This window comes from Nelumbo nucifera, chromosome 6 (assembly GCF_055504915.1).
Source record: "Nelumbo nucifera cultivar China Antique chromosome 6, China Antique-T2T, whole genome shotgun sequence".
In the NCBI taxonomy this organism is placed as follows: domain Eukaryota; kingdom Viridiplantae; phylum Streptophyta; class Magnoliopsida; order Proteales; family Nelumbonaceae; genus Nelumbo; species Nelumbo nucifera.
In genome coordinates, this window is record NC_142654.1 from 9,325,650 (window position 1) to 9,350,618 (window position 24,969).

A 24,969-nucleotide genomic window follows, 5' to 3' on the forward strand; every position below is an offset into this window, starting at 1 on the left:
AAAAGATTTTGAGGGTAATCTACAAAATCTTCGTCTCAATAAAACCCATGGGTAAAATTGAGATTTTAAAAAGTTTAAAGCACTATGTCAACTTTATCCATTATTTTACATTAGGGAATTTAAGAGAAGGGGTGTATTTGCATACTTATTTGAAAGGTCAAGGGAGGTTTTTGCAAGGGTTAAAACAAATAGGAGGCTTAAGTAATTTACAGTTTTTCACCCTCCAAAAAGCCACAAAACTGTATTTAGAAGATGGGCGGTGCGATTTGAATTCCATTAGACTTGATTAGTTATTCCAATCGCCTTAAAATGTATAGGCCACGTGTCAGAAGAAGAAGTAGAGAGGTGTTAAGATGGGCGGTGCGAGAACCCGGGCTATTACCACGTGCGTGGTGAGACCATCATCATTTAAGCACCAGAATGTCAACCATTGGATTCGAAGAACGAGAATATCAACCATTGGATTCGGGGATAGGAATGATTCCATGTATCTCTTATAAATAAATTGGATAAGCCGAAACTGTTACCATCAATCATCATAAGCCGAAACTGGGGAGTGCGTTGTACGCACTCGTCGTTACTTTAGACTTTAGAAGCTTGAGAAGGTGGAAGTGAAGGAAGAAAACATACATAAATGTGATTTTGAATCCTCTGTCTGTTGGTGGCCGTTGTCAACGTCTCGTCTCATGGAACTCTTTTTATTCTCTGTTCTTGATTTCTCTGCTTGGGCCCTTTGCTAGTCTCCTCGCTGTTTCTTCCTTTCTCTCTCTTTCTCTCTCACGCACACTCTATTCTTCCGAGAAGACACACACCTCGATCGTCTCTGAGTTGTCTGGATTTATAGTATAAGATCCGTTTGTTTTTTTCTTGTTGTCGGGAAATCAAAACGAAATATCGGGTTTCTGATCATGGTTTTGGGCGCCGTCTTCCTACCAGCGGTGGTGTTTTGTCGATTTCCGAACCTCGAAAGAGCCTTTCCGGTGCACCGCCGAATCATGAAAGGTGGGATCGTCGATTTTCCCGTCGAGAGTGCTTACAATCCTTACACAGTCGGGTAATTTTTTCTTTCTTTATTTTTTTGCTCCTTAGTTGATTTTACGCTCTGGGTTCAATTGAGGATGGCGTTTGGCTTCGGGGTTTTGTTTGTGTTCTTTTACCTACTCGTTTTATAATATATATTGATGGGTTCTTGATATTCTTTGTTTCTTTACTGTTTTCCTTTTCTTTGTTTAATGGTTCTGGATTAGATTTTCTTGATGTTCTAACGTTCTTTCGTTTGTAAATTGACAGTTATGTGGGTCTATACCCTTCTTTCTCTTTTGATGCTTTTGATGTAGTTCATACATGGGTTTTTTGAAGATGTTGATTTGTTTATCTTCGTCGGTTTTTGATCTCTTCAAAACTCCACTGGGTGGGGATTTTGTAGTTTTTTTTTCTTTAAAACTCTCCTGCAAAAGAATTATGTTCAAATTGGCACCGGAAGTGATGTCTTGTCGATCACCTGCAATGCCGTGGTTGCCCCAAATATAACGGCCTGAATCTAAATCTAAAGTTTTTTTTTCTTTCTTTTTTTTTTCTCCCTCCCTCCTCTTCTTTCATTTCCAGTGATATTTTTGCAGATGTAATCCTTACCAAGACTGTTACATTTTTGTAGATTGCTTTGAATTACTTTGATGCTGCCACCTCATCCAGATGAAATATGTAATTTGGCGGTTCAAACTTTAGATGGTGGCTGCACTGCTCAGAATTCCCAGTGTGGTTACTCCTTTTAGTATGGTGATGGAAATGGGACATCGGGCTATTATTGTACATGATATGTTATTCTTTGACACAGTTCCCGGGAGGTATTTGGTTACAAATTCTTTGGCTACTGTAATTTTTGGGTAGGCATTATGTATCAGATAGGTTCTTTTGTATGACTTGGGTGGTGGGGATAATATTATGTTTGTTGGAACTTACATGATAGAGATTTGTTCTTGAAACAGATGTAGCAACTATCAGTCCGGAGACTTGACCAAGCCAGACAGAGCTGATGATGGGATTTTTGGGTTTGGGCAGCACGGACTGTCCGTCGTTTCACAACTACCACCACAAGGTTTCAATTCAAATTTTTAACCTTTCTCCTAGGATGGGGCAAGAATTTTGGTGCATTGGCTTCCATGGAGTTCAGGACGAAGGGATGACCATTTTATGGGGTATGAATCCTGACTTGAATGTTTCTCCATTGTATGCTCTAGTCCATAATGTAGAGAATGAGTATTGGTTATATGCTAACCTTTGCATTTATGTCATGTGTGCGTATCCTTGTGGCTTCTAACATACACTATAAACATATGTTTTTATTTAGATATGTAAATATATTCTGTATATATTTGTATACATGCCTAGATATGTATGTATCTATATCTTTGTCATGAAGTTTATTCTAAAAAGGTTTTACTATTGATAATTATGATGTATACATGAAAGCATTATTTTGCTTAAATTAATCGCCTATTAAACTGTTATTCTTGATGACATATAAAACTAAGAAATTAAATATATTTAACAAAATGAGGAAGTTCTTATATAGGTTAACAAAGGATGACAAGGGGTCGGGTTAAATGGTAAACCCGACGTGACCCGACCCTATAGGGTTGGGTTAGGGTCAGGTGTATTCGGCTTTTGGGCCGGGTTAGGGTTTTGATTCTTTGACCCGAGTTGGGTTTGGGTTCGGGTTTTGACTAGCCCACTCCGTTGGGTCATGATACCTACATATATGCCAAGTATTCTTGTAGTTTTTTGACTTCTAACTATATAGACTTAGTGTTTATATTTTATTTACATGTTGATTTTGATTTTCTTCTTTTTTAAAATGGAAAAAATAACACCTTAGAATGTATAAAACAACTTCCTAACTTAAATTAATGTTTTTTATGTCTCCAAAACATGTTAAAAATCACATTTGAAATGCTATAGGTCGAGTCGGGTTAAACCCTATAGGGTCGGGGTCGGGTTCAGGATCCGATGCTCGAGAGTTGAGTTAGGGCCAATTATTGTGATTTGCATAATTGCATCTCAAACTACTCAAGATAGACAATAGTTGAGATTTCCCTACAAACAATGTGGAGGGTGCACATATCCAAAAAGGCCATTATCCAATTGTGGCCCCTACTATCTGGGGTCTTGGGAGGGGTAGATCGGATAGTGCTAACTCCTAACCTTTAGCACTTTCTTTTGCACAAAGTGGCTGCTCTTACTCTCACCATACGAGAGTGCACATATCTCTCATCCAGAAATAGTGTTTAGGGAACTTTTCATTTTTCAAACAGTTTACTTCTATCCAACCCATACCTAACACTTCATTGTGGGAAGTTGTTTATTAGATATGGTTGTTGCATAAGTTATGCCCACTTTCTGAAGGTTTTGGGAACTAAGCTTCTATGCAGTGGATAAATAGTGGAGATATTTTAATGTTGTCTACACTGCAAATGCATTTATGAAATTCTTCTTTGTTATTTCTCTTTATTAGATATAGTGTCATGCCCCGATTTGTTGTAATCTATTTAGGAGTTTGTGTATGCTACACAGATTACATTTGAAAATGAGTTTAACAATGACATTTTGTGTAGCCAATAAAGGGGAGAATTACCAACAAAGCACAAATCATGAAATACAAAATTTGGAAAAATAAAAAACTCGGCTATACTTCACATTTACATAGCCTCTAAGAGCTAAAATTCAATAGATCCATGACGGGTGACATAAGAAGAACTAGGAGTAGACCAAAAGGACAAGGGTATTAGTAGTAAGAAATGATTTAGGCACTAATAATTTAGCGGTGGATATGGCTTTAAATTGAACGGATTGGTGAAAAAGGATTCGTGTAGCTAACCCCATATAGTTAGGATAAGGCATGAATGGTGATGATGATGACATATTAGGGATGATTGTTTATAACCTAGCCTCGCTTGCCTGGCTTGCAAATTTGTGGACCCAAAAAGCCACATTTCTTCCAGGCCTAGCCTAGCTTCGACCTACATTAAGACTACAAAAAAAATGCAGATCTGTGATGTTTAGCTATATTAGGATAAACCTGATATTCGTTGTAACCTCAGAATGAACTTTCAGCTTGCAACCTTTAATTGTAAGCTCAGAATGAACTTTCAACCAAATTTTTATCCCGATATAACTGATGTGATTGCAGTTCAGAAGATTTAGAATTGTCTTGAGAAATCCTACAGCTTGTCTGTGATGTTTGGGCACACATTAGACTTCAATATTTTAATATTTATGTTTATTTTATGAATATATAATTATTTTATTAGTACATTGTTATGATTTTATTAGTTTTTCATAATTAATACCTTAGTATTTATCATTAATTTATGAGTATTTTATTCATAATTTTTATTTTATTATTATTTTCTTATTAGTTTAATAATATTCCATTATTATTGTTTATCATTTTAAAATTAATTTAGTATTATTTAGGAAATAATATATTATTTTTTATTATTACTTTAATTATATATCTTAACATCTTATATTGTACTTAAATATTATTATGATTATTAATTAATGAATTAATACCTTTGCTTTTTTATTATTTATTTATTATTATTTTATGGATTTTTCATAAATGTTTTATTACGACTTATATTTATAATATACACTTATTTTATTATTTTATCTTAATATAACTTTTGGAATTTTTTTTTTTTAATTATTAATGTTTTTTTTATTTTAGTGATATTGTGTTTATACTTTATTATTATATTTAATAATTAATATCTTTTTGTTGTTTTTAATTTATTAATTTTTTGTTATAGTCATATTATTTTATTAATATCTAGTTAAATGTGTATTAATATTTATTGTTAATATATTATTATTATTCTCTTATTTTTAGTTGTATAATATTTTATTATTATATTAATGCTAAGATATTGAATTAGTATGCCCAAATGTCATAAACAAGCTGTAGGGTATCTCAAGACAATTCTAAATTTACAGATTTGCGATCATATCAGTTATATCGGGCTAAAAATTTGGCTCAAAATTCACTCTGAGGTTACAATATTAAAGGTTGCAAGCTGGAAGTTCATTCTGAGGTTACAACGAATATCAGGTTTACCCTAATATAGCTAAACATCACAGATCTGCATTTTTTGTAGTCTTAATGTTGGTCGAAGCTTGGCTAGGCTTGGAAGAAATGTGGCTTTTTGGATCCATAAATTTGCAAGTCAGGTCGGGTCTTAAATAATCATCCCTAATATGTCATCATCATTAACATCCACGCCTTATCCTAGCTATTTGGGGTTGGCTACATGAATCCTTTTTCGTCAATCCATTCAAGTTAAATCCCTATCCACTGTTAAATTTTTAGTGCCTAAATCAGTTCTTACAACTTCTACCCATGTCCTTTTTGTTCTACCCTTAGCTCTTTTTGCGTCACCCGTCACTGATCTCTTGAATTTTAGGTCTTGGAGGTTGTGTAAATGTGAAGTATAACTAAGTTTTCGTTTTTCCTAATTTTGTGGTTTGTTGGTAATTTTTCACTTTTTGGCTAAATAAAATGTCACTATTATACTCATTTTTAAATGTAATCTGTGTAGTGTGTTCACAAACTCTTGAATACATTGCAATAAATCAGGGCATGACACCATATCCAATAGGGAGAAATAGCAACTAAGAATTTCATAAATGCATTTGCAATGTAGAAAACATCCAGAAGTATATCCACTATTTATCCATGGCGTAGAATCTTTGTTGCCAAAACCTTTAGAAAGTGGGCTTAAGTTATGCAACAACCGTATCTAATAAACAACTTCTCACAGTGAAGTGTTAGGCATGAGTTGAATAGAAGTAAATTGCTTGAAAAGTTCCCACTGAATTCTATTTTTGGATGAGAGATATGTGCACTCTCATATCGTGAGTGTGAGAGCCGTCACTTTGTGCAAAAGAAAATGCCAAATGTTAGGAGTTAGCACTATCCAGTCTACCCCTCCCATGCCCCCATATAGCAGGGGCCGTGATTGGATAATGGCCTTTTTAGTTATATGCACTCTCGACATTGTTTGCAGGGAAAATCTCAACTATTGCCTATCTTAAGTAGTTTGAGATGCAATTATGCAAATCATACTAATTGGTCCCTTACAATATCATGGAATATAGGCCATGAGAGAAGTGTCAACTGTTAACATATAGAAGAACTTGTTTATTTTATCTACAGATAAAAGATAACCTGTTGCGACTAGTCAAGTTATATCAGGATAAAAATTTGATTGAAAGTCCATTCTGAGGTTTAGCTAGTTATGCCAATTCTTACTTCTCCAACAATCTTTTTTCCATCAATAATTGTCTTAGATTCTCTAAAATCTTTCTACTTTTAGACATTGGAAATACTTTCTTCCATTTTTATGAAAGATCAAACTGTTGCCTAGTAGTTCTGCTGTCTGAAACAAAATCATGATATTGGCAACTACATTTTGAGTGATGCAAATGCATTGTCAACACCAGTAATCTTGCATGTATATTTGCCTCAATTAGTACAAGAGTTAAAAGCTGTGAGTTGGTAAGCATGACTAATGAGAAGAAAACTAATCTTCTTTTTTGGTTTTTTGTTTATGATCTAGCTAATCAGCGCATTGGATGGGCTAATTATGACTAAGTTAAACAGACAATGCAAGTCCTTCAAGTTTTCCTTGAAGAATGTTGATCAAGTTGCAGATTTACTTTTCAGGTTCATTGTAGATTTGCTTTTCAGGACCGTCTGCAATTTGCCACCACGTTCTAAAGTCTGACCTCACAGCTCCCAACTCCTTTGTTCGTGCATCTTGGCCTTCAGTAAGTCTTGTGATGAACGAAGGATCAACAAAGTTGATTAGAAACTTCAACATCTTACGGAACCTCCATGGCTTGTCCTCATGCAGTAGGAGTGGCAGCACTTATGAAAGCAGTCCATCCTGAATGAAATCCAACAGCCATTCGATCTGCCATGATGACAACAGCAGATTGACTTGATAACACTATCAAACCCATCACAGAACTCTTAGACGACGAGCAACCCTCCAGTTGTATATGATGCAAATACATAGAGGTGGTTAGCCTGTGAAGGAATCAAGAAGATAACAAGGTCATTCTCTGACTGGTTAGCCTGTGAAGCGCAGAAGTTTGGGGATGACTCTTCAACGTTCAATCCAAGAGCTCTTCCTTGTGATCTTATTGTAATTGTGTCTGGAGATCTGTGGGGACGTGCTACCCCCGTCTTGTGTAGCCCCTTTGACTATTATAAAAAAAAATGTTTGTGTTTCATTATTGGAGGTCGCAAACAAGGTTTAAAGTATCTTTTACACTTGCTTAGCCTAACACATGGCAATTATCTTTCACAGTCGGTCAAAAAGACTGAATGATCAGGAATCTTTCATATAAAATGTTGATCTGGGACCTCAAAATGGCCCCATTCATTTGGATTTCATTTTAGCTCTTTCCTCAAAGGAGTGTGACATTCACTCAATCATATGGATTATGTCACTTAATTGTTTAGCTACTGTTTTAACTTAGGAGACTTTTCATAATTTTTTCCTCCATTGATGGGTTAATTAAATTTGAGACCCAAAGCCCTTGCCAGCTGGTGATTAGAATAAATTCCCGTTGGGGGAAAAGATTGGTATTAAAATATTAAAACATGTAGACTGTTTTTGTTTTTGGTTTGATAGAAAAATAAGAGAGAAACAGAAAGTTGTGGGAAAATTCATTCTCAAGAAATTTCACAAAGGGGAAATGAGGGTACAGCATTGTGGAAAATTTTTTGGGCACTTAATCCGACCTTGTCAATTCATACACATACACAGTGTGCCTTGGTCAAATGCAGTTAAATACACACATACACAGCTTTTAATCTTCTAACTTATAAATCCAGATATTTGATTGATTGTAAATCCTACAAATAAATGATAAGAACATTGTGCCTAGGTAAAACCTTTCTGTCTTTTTTAATGGAAAACCATTCTCTCTATCATATACTCCCAAACAAGGGGAACAATTTATATGTAACACAATCGTTTGAACTGTGGAGTCATCCTTCCCTCCTCTTTCCACCCTTTCTTTGTCCACCCAAATGAATCTGATGGCCGTATATCTATAGCTTGTGACACTGTGGACCCAATAAATTAATGGGGGAACGAGCCTTTTCTCTATCAAGGATATTTCTTCTTATGATTCCATCAATGAGATAAAATCATAAGTAGCTTCACCCTTTTGTTCAGTTAAAACTCATGAAAATAAGGCATGTCTAAACTACAAGCAGTTTCGATTTTTTGATATATTGAGCAATTAGTTCTTTTAATTCGTAGAGGAATGTTAATGATGATCTTATTTTCAACGGCTAACAAAACCTCTACTAGTAGTCATTCTGACCTGATTCTACAGAGCTATGTTCTGCTATGTTTTAACTGTTACTGTTTTTATTTATTATTACCAACAAGAACTGAAACTACACTTGATCTTAACTATAACTGTTTTTATTTATTATTATTAATACTTTATTACATTTTCAACTTTGTAACCATATATTAACCCCAATCAGTAATTTTTTTGCTAACAACAATTGGTTGATCCATTAGACATTTGTTCTAACAAGAGGGCTCATCTTAAGAGAATGAGATTGTATTTGATAAATGCCATTAATCCACATTGTCATGTGGTTTCTATAGATTTGGGCAGACTTCTTTCCCTCTAACAGGTGAAATACTACCATGAGTGCACTATCACGTGTATCAGAAACAAAGGGCACCCATAGAGGAGTATACTAAGAAACAGTTAACCTACTATTAATTCTCAGGTTAATGAACCTAGCTCTCCTCTGCCAAGGAGAGAGATGTCAACATGGCTGTTGAAGCCCTGGAGCCAAGTTGTCAATAGCAAGAAAATCATAAATTAATGAAATCTTGCAAGAAAATGTCTGGATTCAACTTCAGGGGAGGTTTCAGCAATGGGCAGAAACTTCAAGTGGGATTTCAGAAATTTACACAAAACATAGAAATATTCTTTCATCATCCAAAACTGGTAGCAAACACGCTTTAAAAATAATCGAGTGTAATCTTTAGAAAACAGAGGCTACCTTGTAAAATTCTTGAAGTTGGTAACATACGATTCAGAGATAACTGGGATTTGTTAATATTTGTATCTGAGCTGTAACAAAATCCCAGTAAACCAAATTTAAGGTTTCAGGCAACCATTTGCTCACTCATCTGGGAAGACCTGTGATAGCTTGAATTATCAATGTTAATTTAGTTTTTGGTCCACTAGTACCGGACACCTATCCCATGGCCACAAGCTCTTCATGTTGGAATGCCACTTAGAAACATTGTATAACAGTCACTAATCTATAATATACTATGTGGACACTTGCCTTGGTCTTGGTGCAGGTAATAAAAGTTAAAATTGATTATATAATGCTCCACTCATTCTCCAAAAGTATTCTACCAAGACACCTGCAGTAAACAATACCTGCTCGGCATACTCATTGTCTAACCTCACTATACTGGACCTCTCTAACATGCCTGCAGTTGATATCTTCATCTTCTTCGGATATCTAACTAGAAAATACAACAGACAAAGGTACATGATTTTTTTGCAGTTGATATCTTTTCTGCACTCTAAATTACACTAAGAAGGAATCAAGAAGATAACAAGGCCATTCTCTGACTGGTTAGCTCGTGAAGCGCAAACGTTTGGGGATGCCTCTTCAACATTCAATCCAAGAGCTCTTCCTTACGATCTTAGTGTAATTGTGTATAGTGATATGTGGGATGTGCTATCTCCGTCTTGTGTAGCCCTTCCGAATATTATAAAAAAAAAATGTTTGTGTTTCATTGGAGGTTGCCAAGAAGGTTCAAAGTATCTTTTACAATTCACATGGAAGAACTCCCAGGGTCAATCTGTGCCTTGAAAATGATGTATCTTTAATTATTATTTATTTTCTAAAATGCACTGTGCTTGATAAACAAGATTTGAGTTGGATAAATCAGGCCAATTGGTCAACAAGGAGAAACCACTCTTCACTGTTCATAGTTAAATGCCCACCACCAAATGCCTTTCACAACATATTGGCCACCGAGTCCGTGTCTAATTTTGTTTTCAAACTTATAATTAATGATATTGGAAATTTGTAGCGACACTTCTTTTCTTGATGTTATTCAAGTTTTATTCAAGGTGATATTGAGATGCATCCTGAGCTTCTTTTAGTTGTGATTCAAACAAACTTTAATGGCATATCTAAATTGCTGGGTGTTATGACTATTGGAGATTTGGAGCCTACGGATGATCTGTTTGTTGACATTGTTAATTCCGGGTTGAAGGTTGCAAGTAAAACTCATACTGTCTTGATAGCACGACATCGAGAAAAGCCAAATTAATCCACCTACAAAAAGGGAAAAAAAAAGAAGATTTCAGTGCCTGGGGATAAAATAGTCTATGAATGACATCAGTTTGCAGATTTGTCTTGATAGCATGACTTCCTGGAGTCCATGTAGACCCATGGATATTGCTGTGTATTCTCTCTCTCTAATTTTTTTCCCAAGGAATGTGTTAGCATCTTCTTTGCTTTATGGATGCAACATCTTGTGCATTTTGTTGTAGCTCTCTCTCTCTCTCTCTCTTTCTTACCAAATTCTGGTTAACAACAAACAAAAGAAGAAAAAATTACCTAAATAGAAATTTGAAAAGCATCATCATGGCCACCATCTTTATCTCAAAGGAAAGAATGTAAGCATGAGCATGTACCTAATTACAACTTACAAGGAACAGGCAAAAGGCAGTGGTTCAGGCAGTGGGTGCAACGGTCAGGTAGGAGGAAATATTTGATTGGGAGGTTTAGAGGCAGTGGCTCAGGCAGAGAGTGGGGAGTCTGAAGTTGTTGCTTTGATGAAGGGGATTCTTGTTTTCTTTTTGCTAGCCATGATGGTGTGAGAAAGGTGGAGAGCCTGTTTCTTTTGAAGAGGTGTAATGGTCAGTGAGTGTTTGCTTTCTTGGTTGGTGTTGTGTTTCAGTGAAGGTGTTGTCTTTGCACATTATAAGTGATAAAGATTTTTCTTTTGCTATCAAAACAAAAAAATCATGGTAGGTGGCAACTTTAAGCTTCTATAATTGCAACCAACTCAGCATTTCATGGTCCAAATCAGTCCTTACTGGAAATCCCTACACCTTTTCTCTTAAGACCTTGAGAACACCTGTGCTATTCTGGAGACAAGTAGGCTCTATACAAGAACTTCTACTTCAGTTTTAAGTTTCAGAGGGAATGGTGCTAGTCTCATCTTCATCATCTAAGCCTTGTCCCAACTATATGGGTTCAGATACCAGAATCCTGTTTTGCCATTCCGTTCTGTTCAGTGCCATATCCATCATTCAATTGTGGAGAGAATGATACTTGACTACGACCAGCAATCAACATTGGGGCGTTACTCTGTCATGTTCCAATCCTACATACAAGCTGGAAAAGGTTATAGAATTAAAAAGGAAAATATGGAAAGTTTTGGAAAGATAACAGATAGACCAAGACTGCCCTTTCAAGATAAATCAGAAGAACTATCAATTGGCTCCATGGCATGCGATTATAGCAGGTCCCAGGACCATTTAGGATATTCATAGTTATTAACAAGTCTGAGCATCAGAAACACAGATCACATGCAATAAGTGGAAAGGCAGACAGTTGTAGTGGATCACCAATTCACCAAATAAGATTAAAGGTAGAAGAAAAACTCACCATGGTACACCACACAGTGAATGTTGTCCTTGCTAAAGCGTTTAAACACATTGCTCTTAATCTCAGCAAAATTATTTGATACCAGCAAAGAAAGCAGTGCATTATTGTGGGCAATAATACACGTAGACAAAGTGATTGCCATGACCAAGCTACCAAAAAATCTAAAACAAAAAAGCATAAACCACAAAAAAGGATATTAGATAAAACAATAGCTAATGCTTGATTAGAAATATATCTCCACAGCCAAAATCTCATATTTTCTGGTGAAGAATTTGCAAGCCCCTCTGAAGAACTGAACAGAGTTGGCAACACATTCCCTCCAAAATTTTGGCATAGTTTATCAAATATCTGTCACAGTTTGAAGGATCAGTTAAAATAGATTTTCAATCCAAGCATTATAACGTTCAATTTCAATAAGCAAGCAATGTACATCCAAATTGACATAATCACTTGATCTACTGGCTGAGCGCTAATACATTGTACACCACATAGAGCTTGATTGTTCTTTGACCACGGATATTGTGAACTATTAGGCTGATATCTGATAGAAGAAAATAAATATTGTAAAGAGAGTCTTCTTGTTCAAGTTACTCAATATAGAAACTCTCATGCTTCAAAGTTCCAGGCGAATGACCAACTGAATCATCATCATCATCCAAGGCACTGGTGGAACCGATAATGCCAGCCATAATGCTTCAAAGTTCCAGGTCAGTAATGCCAGCCATAATGCTGCAAATACACCGTAGTCACAGCAAAAGGCACTGGTGGAACCGATAATGTTAAAAGGCAGCGCCCTTAGTCCCTACAAGGAGTTAGTACTAAAGCAGACCTAGAGGGTTCATTACAGATATACCCATCTACATGTGAACTCAAAAAAAAAAAAAAAAAAAAAAAACAAAAGTTAGGTTTCATTGCATGGAGTTGAGAAGAAATTTGGTTAGGTTTCAATTGGCAAGGTTGAGTGGGAAGGCCAACCATGGGATTAGAAGGAGCAAATAAAGATGGACGAGGCCCCATCATACATAGAGGTTTTTCGGGCATAGGGGGAACCATGGCTCCCCTCCCCCCCCATCTCCATAGGATATGGTGAGAAGGAGACAAATTTAAAATTGATATTTTTCTTTGAGTTGCTAAAGTTCTGATTTTATTGCTACAAAATTTTAGATTTCTTGATGTTTGTTTAAATATCAATATCTTATTGACATCCTAGGAAAAGGTGGACCTAAGACTGCACATTTAAGGAACATATTATTTTTCAGATATGGGTATGAAGAATAAAGGAAGTGAGCTTGATCAAAACAGTCAGGATGATGTTTTCATACAACCCTTCAGCATTTATATGTTTTTCATAAAAAGTTACAAAGAAAAATATACCCCTGCTGCTTAACAAGAGATAATAACAGTAAATAAAAAACATAAAGAACATGAATATAAGATTGGAACCACACAAAAATAACTACTGTACTATGTTCATACAGAAACAATTACATGTTCAGATAAAGAAAAAAAACAATGTTTGACACTGAATAAGAGGCTATGGGAATATCATATGTACATGCATATGAGCTCTGTCTTCATAATTCTATACCCTTAAAGATACAAACTTGTGGTATATTGATCAAATTGTTGGTTTGTATACCAAACAGAATAACTGATTTAGGATAGTATGTTCTTATATTGACACTACTATTTTAGAATCTGTAACTCTAGATCTGTTTTAGTCCTTTGATTTTTTTTTTTTTTTTGACAGTAGTCCTTTGAGAAGTGACTTACCTAGTAAATAACTTAAAGTTGTTGATGGATGTAATGGTGTAGAACCAATAGCTTTAAATTGGTCAATTTTGCTAAATACCCAACAGTCCTGTATTACCATGATGAAGATTGTATTCACAAGGTTTTGGAAGAAAACAAACAAGGGTAACAAAATCTATGGAAGCTCAAAAGTCCAAGGTGGAAAACTTGAAAGTAATAATCTTCATCATATCGTCTTCCAAACAAAAGGGAGATAACATAATTCCTTAAATGGAACATAGATCACACCTTACTGCCTGAGGGTGCACTCTTTTTTTGGCGAAATGTCTTTTGGTTTCTGTTTACAAATCAATCAATTATTAATGGTATCTAAAAAAGTTTTGCAATATAAAGTTCATTATTCTTATTACCTTTTTTATCACTACTGGCATGGGGGGTATTATTATGGCCACAGTCGCAGCCCCGGCCCATTTAAGTAGGCTTCCCTCCAAGACATTTTGGTTCCTGCACATCAGCAAGTTCTACAACCAGGAACCAAGATGCCAAGTGGCATATGGCAAGCGATTAGTTAGAAATACTGGGAGAGTGTCATTCACCTTGATGTATGCCTATATAAGGCAAGGGCACTTTAACTTAGGGTGAAGTAAGTTACCAATTTCTTCCCTCTCCTTTCTTTTTTTTATCTTTCTATTTCGTGGAGGTTTGGAACCCTTGAAGTTCCCCTGAGGGTGAGCAGATCATTAAACTAATGTAGTGATGGACGGTAACTCAAAGGTGACAATGAAAGGGATAAGGAGCAACTGTCAAGGTATTTGGCAATATCGATACGTTATGAGAAAATAAGAAGCTTGACAGGAGAACTGGATACATGCTCCAAGGTTCAAAAATCTGCAAACAATTTGGCTGATGGATTGGTCAAAGAGAGGGTGGGTAGGAATTGTTTTGGACTCAATTATGATGTAAATAGAAAATATGGTTTAGGTGGTTGTGTACCAGCCTAAACTTGGGTGCAGTTTATGTGCCTGTCTGTATGGTGATCTGTTCTGAACCAAGAGAAATAGTACTCATATTGGGTGACCATTCAGCCTGGCACATGCTATCTTACCAATGTACAGCAGTTTCACTCATAAGTAATAACAAACTGGCCATTCTAAAGCCCTCAACTAAAGAAACAAAGTGGTGCATTACAAAACACTGATTTTAGATAATATCTACAAAAAGAAAAGAAAATCACATTTCTGTAAGTAGATATAGTGTCTGCACTCGACAGATACAGGTATAGCTGAAGAAAAATCATTTTTCATCTTTCTCAGCTACCTGTTGAAAGATGGATATAGAAATAAGATTCAGGATGCAAATAGCATGAATCTGACTGGTTTTTCCCTTGCTTCCGTAACTATTTTACATCTCGAAGGAAGCAAAATTTTAGAAGGTATGCTTCCCATATGGATAATCCAGTTAGTTATTCAACCATATTTTGTATGCAGATTTTAAGAAAAAACAGAGCAGACTTGGTATTGCCAATGGATCAGGTTTGCTTCAGGTCTGCCGAACATGGTGCAGGTCAAGTTAGCTTGACCTGACCCAACCTGACACCTTATCGAGGCTGACTGAACCCCAGATCCAATAGGGTTAAGGCTGGTTTACCATTTAACCCAACCCATAGATAACCATATAGATTGTTTCAAAAATACTTTTGCCCAACTTGAAACAGTATAACTTACCAGCCAACCAGATTCATTCAATGAAGAGGGAGATGAATGGAAAGAAAAAAAAACATGCATCTATTTGAAGTTGGACATTCTGCACAGATATCTGCAAGCCAATATTGGTCTTATAGCTTAGTGAAGTCACTACTATAAGTAAAATTATTTAAAAACTACCCATGTTTTATAGCAAAAATACTCAAACCTCCCCTGTATTTTGACCTCCACAAAAACCTACCTTTACAAGCATACCCCTTATATTAATTGTCTAGACAACACTGTTACAATTTAGAAATTCCATTTTTGTGCATGAAAAACTGTCTTGGGATGAGGTATGTTGGACAAAGAAAGCTGGAAGCTTGTGTGTGAGAAAGTTGAAGGAAGTGAATGTAGCATTAATGGGAAAGTGGTCTGGGAGATTCGGAAAGCAGAATGGGGAGCAGGGGAAGAAAGTAATTCAAGCTAAATACAGTATGAGGATATCAGGATGTGAGCCAGGTAAAGCCAAACACACTTTTGGATGTTCTATTTGGAAGGAGATTGAGAACAGCCACAGAGAGTTCAGTAGAGGGGTAATGTATGCAGTAGGGAATGGACAAAGAGTAATTATTTAGGACTGATAGTGTGGTAACTGACATTTGAAATATGACTTCCCATCCTTGTATGGTCTAGCAACAAATATTGAGGCATAGGTTGTTGGGCACCTATCAGAAAACAATGGAGTCATGGCATGGACACCACAGTTCAGGAGGCAATTAAATGATTGGGAAGTTGAACCTCTGATGGGCCTAATGCATTTTCTGTACAATGTCCAGATGGACTTGGGTAGAGAAGATAGGAGGGAGGGGACCAGGGAGAATTCTGGTCAATTTTCAGTGAAGTCCATTTATAATCATTTAATATCACAAGAGGATAATGGCTTTCCATCTCATGCTGTGTGGATCATGTGTGCCCTCAAAGGTGTCTTTGTGTGTTTGGACAGCTTATATGAATAAGATTTAACAAGGGACAATCTGTTGAGGAGAGGAATGGTGGTGGACAGAGAGACTTGTTAGTTGTGTGAAGAGTATGACGAGTCGATTAAGCACATGTTCATTCACTAAAGTTTTTCCAACAAAATTTGCTCCAAAGTGATGAAATTATTTGCCGTCAAGGGATGTTATCCTGCTTCAGTTAAGTTTATCTTGATGGGATGGAGATTGGAAGGATTAGGCAAAAGAGAACACTGTCCTAACAGCAGCTTTATTGATGATCTGGGAAGAAAGAAACAACAGAGTTTTAGGGAAGAGGGTCTCTGCTGAGTCTATCTGTTTATAGAGTTTAGGAAAATTACACTTTTAGGTAGTAGTTCACCAAGAGTTTATAAAAATATAATGACAAAAAAAACAAAGAGTTTATAAGAATTGACCATAAATCATTTTTTCGTTTTGATATTCTCTTTTGTTAATAGTAAAGGAGTGGTGGTATAGAGATCAGAAGTGTATATTATGGAAACATTATGATATACATGGATATGCCAAGGAAACTCAAACAAGTCCCTGAGGTAAATCAGTAGAACTAACTCTAGGTCTTGACTGTAAGTAATGTGCTTTCACATATAAAATATATATTTTATTAGTTTATGTAAAGTGTGAACTACCAAACTAGTTTATGAAAAGTCAATAAAAATAGCTTTTAGAGGAATCTCTCTTTTATTTGGGTTGCTTTTAGCAGCATTAATTAATGGGACAATTCATATTGGAAATATTTGTAATGGTTGAGTACGGGTTTGTAACAGTTTGTACTAGCTAGGCATCAGTTTGTGAAGGTTAGTAATGGGGTTGTAACAGTTGAATATGGTTTATAATGGTTAAAGTACTGGTTTGTGACAGTTTTTATATGTTGAGTATTGGTTGTAATAATAAAGTATGGCTGTGTAATAGTTTGTACGAATTGTGTAATCAGTTTGTATTGTTTGAGTATACACTTGTAACAATCAAGTATGCTTTGTAACAGTCTGTATCAATTGAATATTATAAATGGTTGAGTATGGTTTGTAATAGTTAGGTATAGATTTTTAACAATTAAGTATCAATTTATAATGATATATTTAATAAAATTAAATAGTTAGCAATCATATAAAAACAAAAGAAAATATCTTTTTTGTGCTCTTGATAGAAGAGTAATTGATATAAAAACTGATTTGATTTGGAATAGATTTCCATTATATTATTAAGACCATTTTAATATTAAGGAATTCATGTGGTTCATTTTCTGTGACAAGGTCCATATTGTTAAACAATTAAATGTCTTGGGATAGGTATTTGTTTTGAATTATTTTCTACTTTTGGAGGTTTGCAAGTAAGATGGCAGTTGGTTCTACTTGACTTTTTTTTGCTCCACTAATTTGTTCATTATTGTTACTACTTTATTGACCAGTGATTCTCTTATTCGTCTCAATTTATTACTGATTGGGAGTATGACAATGCGGGTATCACAGGTTCCCCGTCTTGTGTAGCCCCTTCGAATATTATCAAAAAAAAAACATGTTTGTGTTTCATTGGAGGTTGCAAACAAGGTTCAAAGTATCTTTTACACTTGATTAGCCTAACACATGGCAATTATCTCACATTTGGCCAAAAAGACTGAATGCTCAGTAATCTTCCATATCAAAAGTTGATCTAGGACCTCAAAATGGCCCCATTCTTTTGAATTTCATTTTAGTTCTTTCCTCAAAGGAGTGTGGCATACACTCAAACATATGGTTTATGTCACTTAATTGTTTAGCTACTGTTATAACTTAGGAGATTTTTCATAATTTTTTCCTACATTGATGGGTTAATTAAAATCGAGACCCAAAACCCTTGCTAGCTGGTGATTAGAATAAAAGCCCTTTGGGGGAAAGGTTTGATATTAAAACATGTAGACTGTTTTTGTTTTTGTTCAAGTGAAAAATAAGAGAGAAACAGAAAGAGAAGGGAAATTTCCCAAGAAATTTCACAAAGTTTCTTCACAACTTTGCCTCAATTATCTGTTACTCTCTTATTTTCTATCAAAGCCAAACATAGTCTTAACGTACAACTGGTGCAGTGGAAGGCTGATATAAGTTGTTGGGTTGAATGGCCACATTATGCTTCCATGTGTAGCAGAGATGAATCTCCCTTTTTGACCCAAATAGGGAGCCTCTTTTCTTGATTTTACTCAAAATCTCATCATCTAGGAAATTACCAATAGCCAAATGACTTAATTCTCTTTGCAATGTCACTGTCTAGTTGCTTATGAATCAACTTCTTGATATCCTTCTATTCAACAGATTTTTTTAGACACAAATAAATCAATTGAGTTTAGAAGAACAGTGGGCTTTAGAATGCAAAGGCTGAGGTGGCTGAATTGAATAACTTATTGTGGGGGTGTTTGCCAATGTGGTGTTCTTTTCTTTGTTGCAAGTTTCAAATATTATCATATATAGCAATCAACCCAATTTCAGCTTCATAAAGAAGGAGCTCACAACCTACTTAATAACTTGTTCATTAGAAAAGCAACTACCCAGTGCTATATTTAGATAATTGGGATCAACATCAAATGGGTGTAATTTAACCTAAAACCACAAAGAAACAGAAATGTTGTTTTTTCCCTTTTACTTTTCAGTTTGAAGATCTACAAGGATCATCAATAGTCCCATGATTGTTCTTGAATCATGAGTTTATTTTGAGATGCAAAAATAAGTTTTTTTATTTCAAAAAAAGAATCCATTCAGATTTTTTTGAAATCATCAAAATGTTGGTTTTTAAAACGGAAACAAATTTAGAGTACAGACGCCGTATGATTTAGGAAAGATGATGAGCTCATGAAAGATCATTATACGAAAAGTTGAAACATGATTCTTAAACCAGAAATTCTTAAACTCATTTTTATCTCTGTTTTGGTAACAAACATTTAAACTACCAATTACTTGTTTTCTGTGTTTTTAATTTAGTAACCAATTTGTCATCAAAATAGATGGTTTAATTTGTATTTGTAACTAACAACAAGAAAAACAATTCACATGGAAGAACACCCAGTGTCAATCTATGCCTTGAAAATGATGTATCTTTAATTATTATTTATTTTCTAAAACGCAATGTGCTTGATAAACAGGATTTGAGTTGGATAAATTGATGCTTCTTTTCTTGATGTTATTCAAGTAATATTCAAGGTGATATCGAGATGCATCCTGAGCTTCTTTTAGTTGTGATTGAAAGAAACTTTAATGGCATAACTAAATTGTTGGATGTTATAACTATTGAAGATTTGGAGCCTACGGATGATATCTTTGTTGACATTGTTAATTCTGGGTTGAAATTTGCAAGTAGAACTCATAACTCTGCCGGTGATGGGTCAGCAACGGCATCAGTTCTTGCACGTGAAATTATCAAATTAGGCTGATTGAGTGTTACTTTCGGTGCAAAGCCTATCTCAATCAAGAGAGGAAAAAATAAGACAGTCCAAGGCCTAGTGGGTAAGTTGGAGAAGAAATCTAGGCCTGTTAAGGGGCGTGATGGTATTAAAGGTAATTGCTATTTTTATTTCTTCAAGTTATTCTGCAGTTTCTAATGTTGCCTGGTACATTCTTATACCAAATATTTATTTTTATTTCTTCAGTTGTTGCTTCCATCTCTGCCGGCAATGATGATACCACTGGAACTATGATTGCCATGTAACTGATAAGGTTAGCCCAGAAGGTGTTTTATCCATTGAATCTTCATCATCCTTTGAGACAATTGTAGAGGCGGATGGAATGGGGGTCTGTATCTTTTAGCTGGTTCTAAGCTCCATTTGTCTTTGTTAATTATATGATGTATGTGGCGTTTTCCCTTGATGTTTTTCAGACTTGTCTGCACATTGATCTTGGTTACATTTCACCACAGTTTGTCACAAAACCTGAGAAAAATGATTATTGGATTTGGGAATGAAAATGTCTTGGTAACTGATTAGAATATTTCAATAATAAAGGACATAATTCCTCTGTTGGAGAAGACCACACAGCTAAGTTCTCCTCTACTCATTATAGCTGAAGACGTCACAAAATCCCTCTATCTTTTATCTTGGTATTGGGAGAGGAACCTGAGCTCTAAACATTCACAGACTGTTTTTCTGGCCTGAATTTTTAATTGGGAGGAGGTGATACTGTTGATTTTTCTCGGAGCACAATCCCTCATGGACTGCAACTAACTATACATAAAAAAGCAAAGAAGGGAGAGGGAGAGAGTGAAACATTCCTTGCAATAACCACAAGTAACTAAGTCTTGCATTGGTGTGAGCAAGATTTGCATGCATGTTTGAGAATGTAGTGCTTTGACAGGTACAAAATTACATTTGGTAAATTTGTTAAAATCTGAGCGAGTTAAAGCCCTTGCCCCACCTTGGTGGGAATTTTTAAATTTCCACTTGATTTGGCCACTTGTAGACGGCGTAGATTTCTCCATCTTTGGCGCTATATATGAAGTCAAACCCCAGTTCTGCTACTGTGGCCACTCAACACCGGGTTGTCCAAGATATGTTGTTGCTTTCCCTGGTACCATTACCATGCCTGAATCCTTCCTACAACATCTCAGTTTGGACCTCCACTTCATCCAGAAGGAACTTCATTGTACCTCTCGATTTTAGATTGCAATGGAATTCGCCCAAGACACAGTTACTGTCGTTGGGGATTTGAAAGTATGGATAACAGGTCATCTGTTGGGATCTGTTGTAGCATTGTTGGCCAGAAGGAACTTGGCAAAGACTGGCGCTTTTCTTAAATCATTTCTAATCAATCCACCATTCTTCTCTGTTCCAATTGAGATTTTATTCTATCCACCATTCTTCTCTGCTGCAATAGAGAGGATAAAAGATAAAAAATTGAAGCATGGGATCCACATCGCAAGCAGCTTGATCACTGAAGGATGTTCTATGGCTGTGAAGGGTTACAACGAAAATTCTCCATCAGAAGATCCACTTCTTTCATTGTCTACATGGGTCCCATATCTGTTTTTGAATCCTGCAGATGACATCTGTTCGGAGTATGTTCAGTACTTTGAGCATAGGAAAAAGATGAAGGAGATTGGAGCTGGAAGCATTGAGAAAGTGACCACTCAAAACTCTATTGGGGGCCTATTCATTCATGTAATTGGGCAGGAAGCAGAGCTACTGCAGCTTCTTCCATCAGTCAATCTGACCATCAACCAGAGCCCATCATCAGATTTTAAACATGCTCTTGGGATTCACAAATGCTGGAGGACGAAACTACAGATAATACAAAACTGATCGATCATATTCACCAATCCTTGCATGTGCGCTTGAAAGGCGGTACGGACTTGGATATCTTGAGATGTCTCAAGTGTAACTCTCATTTTAATTCCTAGTTCTAACTACCTCGGATCCGACCATAACAATGATTCTGATGAGAACAACCCAGTAATGAAAAAAAAAAAAAAAACAAAAAACCAAATTCTTTCTTCACAACCAGATATTGTATGGACTGAGACAATAATAACTTCTAGGTACAGGGTTCTGACAGTTTACCTGATTATGATGAACATATTGTATGGACTGAGCCAAATTTATATTGTATGCAATCGTTCACACGTATTGTATGGACTGAGCCACTAATTATGATGAAAATAATTAGAGGGTACTATTTCTGTTCATGTTCTACCGTAATCATATTCCACTTATATTAAGGGAGAATGTCTCTGTGTAGTCAATGCCATAGGTTTGGGAGTACCCTTTGGCAACCAGCCGCGCCTTCAGGTGCTCAACACGACCATCTAGCAAGTACTTAACACTATACACCCACTTACAACCGACAGCCTGTTTCCTAGGAGGAAGAGCGGTGAGGTCCCAAGTGTGATTATGATGCAGAGCAGAGAGTTCTTCTTCCATAGCACAGCACCACTCTGGAGAGGTAAGGGCTTCCTGGACATCCTTAGGAACAACCACGGAGGATAACAAAGAGATGAACCGGCGATGGGAGACGGAGAGGTGAGTAAGTGAAACAAAATTGGAAATAGGGTGAAGGGTGCAGGTACGTTTACCTTTCCGGAAGGCAATAATAAGATCTAGGTTGGAGGTTGGTGTCGGAGCTGGAGCTGGATCTGTCGATGGTGATGAAGTCGGAGGAGCCGCAGCCGGTACACGCGGGCGATGTGTATACACGTGACGGATGGGTGGACGGTCAACAGACGGTGGCACCGGAGGCAAGGACGTAGGCATGACTGGAACCAGAGGAGGTGGATCAGCCATAGGAAGAGGAAGAGGAGGTGGTGATGTGGTGGAAGCAGCATCACCGGACCCCACGAAGAACGGAGTAGACTCGAAGAATGTAACATTAGCACATACAAAGGAACGAGGAGAACTGGGATGATAACACTTGTACCCTTTCTGAGTTCGGGAATAGCCAAGGAAGATACACTTCAGGGAACGTGCATCTAACTTATCAGTCCCGGGACCCAGATTATGAACGAAGCAGACACACCCAAATACCCGAGGAGAGAGCGGAAATGGAGACATGTTGGGGAATAAGACACTAAAAGGGGAACGACCATCAAGAATAGATGTGGGCATCCGATTAATTAAGAAACAAGAGGTGAGCATTGCATCGCTCCAAAAGGTTTTGGGAACATTCATGTAGTGCATGAGGGAGCGTGCCGTTTCTATAAGATGTCAGTTCTTTCTCTCAGCAACCCCATTTTGTTGTGGAGTGTAGGTACATGAAGTTTGGTGTATAATGCCATGTTGGTCCAAGTATTCTTGAAAAGATGAAGACAAGTATTCACGACCATTATCAGAACGGAAAATTTTGATGTGAACGCCAAATTGATTGCGGATCTCAGCATAAAATTTCTAGAAGATGGCAAATAATTCAATTCTTTCTTTCATTAAATAGAGCCACGTCATTCTTGAACAGTCATCAACAAAAATAACAAAGTATCTGTATCCATTATATGACATCACTTTATAAGGACCCCAAACATCTGAATGAATTAAAGAAAAAAGACTCGACACACGGTTATCGACCCTAGAACGAAAGGGAACATGATGGTGTTTCCCAAATTGACATGACTCACAATCTAAAACAGAAAGTTGACTCAATGAAGGGACTAAGGACTGCAACACTTTCAGCGAAGGATGACCAAATCTACAATGCCACTGGAGAGGAGAAATGGATGACCGAAGGGCTGTTGACGTTCTTCCACCACCATCAAGATAATACAGTCCACCGGCTTCATGCCCTCCACCAATCTTCATCCCCGTCTTGAGATCCTGAAAAACACACATAGAGGGGTAAAATGTGATGGAGCACTTAAGGGACTTGGTCAGCTTACTAACAGACATAAGATTAAATGGAAGCTTAGGTACATATAAAACAGAGGATAGGGATACAGGGTCTAGGTCAACATTACCAACACCACAGATAGATGATGTGGAGCCATTAGCAAGGGTAACAGATTGTGATGTTGATCAATGAGTGAGAGATGAAAACACACCTGGAGTTCCCGTCATGTGATCGGAGGCTCCAGAGTCAATAATCTAGGGGTTGGGTGTGGATGCCAAACAAGCCATACCTGAGTGTGCAAAGGTAGTTGTGTTCTGCTGCGACTTGGATTGAACAAACCTTTCATACTCATCCCGAAGAACACTCACCATCTCCTTGCCTGGACCATCTGAGGGAGTAGAAGGCATCGGGTCAGCTGACCGGTTCTCCTGTCTAGAGCTGAAACTGGTGTCACTAGTCATGGCATGGTTGGCCCACGTCGAGGGAGGACCATGTAAGTCATAGCAGTAGTTAATAGTATGTCCATCCAAACCACAATGAGTACACTTCCGTGGACCCGAGCCACATCCTCTACCACGAGCTCCCCCTGAATCTCTGCCTCCAGTACGACCATCACCACGGGTATGTGTAGATCCACCGCTACCACTCCTGCCAGGTTGGGCTCCTCGAGCCCCACTTCTGCCACCTTGACCTCTCGACACTGCAAATGCTGATTTATCTGAGACGTTAGAATCCATACATCCAATGGAAGCCCTCCGAAGACGAGCAAACACCTCCTCTAAGGATGGAAGAGCAGATCCCCCTAGTATCTAGGCTCGTACTGGTTCATACTCAGACTTCAGCCCCACTAGAAACCGTGTCACATCAAGCTACTCTCGCTGTTGCTGTTGAACTTTGACATCAGAAGTGAGAGGATGATAGACATTTAACTCATTACAGATATTTCTCACATTGGCATAGTACTCCTCAAGGCTCTGATTTCCCTGTTGCAGATTGAAGTATTCCTGATACAATTGATATACCCTAGTGGTATTATCCTGACCTGAATACAGTTTCTTAGCATGATCCCACACCTCTTTGGTTGTATCAAGAAACATGAAGTTCACACTGATTCTGGGTTCCATACTGTTCCACAACCATGTGATGATCTGTGCATCTTCCTGTTCCCAGTCTTCATACTCCTGAGAATTAGCGGGGGGTTTCTCCTCTCTTATGTGCTTCACTTTCTTCTTCGTCTTTAGAAAAACCTCTACAGACTTGGCCCAAGGGACATAATTCTCTCCATTCAGTTTAATGGAGGTCATTCGGACATTCAGGTAGTCAGTAGATATCATGACACTAGGTTTACTATCACTGTTATTTGCCATTGCCGAACTCCCTTATCACTGAATTCTGAGCACTACACACTGCACACTACACATAGACACTTCACCGAAATCTGCACACTGATTTCAACAGTAATAAATGCTGAAAACTGCAACACCACAAAC

The 24,969-nt window shown here is 37.0% G+C and overlaps 1 long non-coding RNA gene and 1 pseudogene across 1 annotated transcript; both read left to right on the forward strand.

Annotated features, from left to right (window-relative positions):
• The first annotated feature begins 568 nt into the window (after positions 1-568).
• On the forward strand, positions 569-7,299 carry LOC104588256 (uncharacterized). Its single transcript, XR_016077186.1, has 4 exons — positions 569-1,054; positions 1,655-1,844; positions 1,986-2,195; positions 6,618-7,299. It is a non-coding gene; the product is annotated as an uncharacterized LOC104588256 (long non-coding RNA).
• A 6,955-nt stretch (positions 7,300-14,254) lies between these two features.
• LOC148790594 (uncharacterized) lies at positions 14,255-21,468 on the forward strand (annotated as a pseudogene).
• The last annotated feature ends 3,501 nt before the right edge of the window (positions 21,469-24,969 follow it).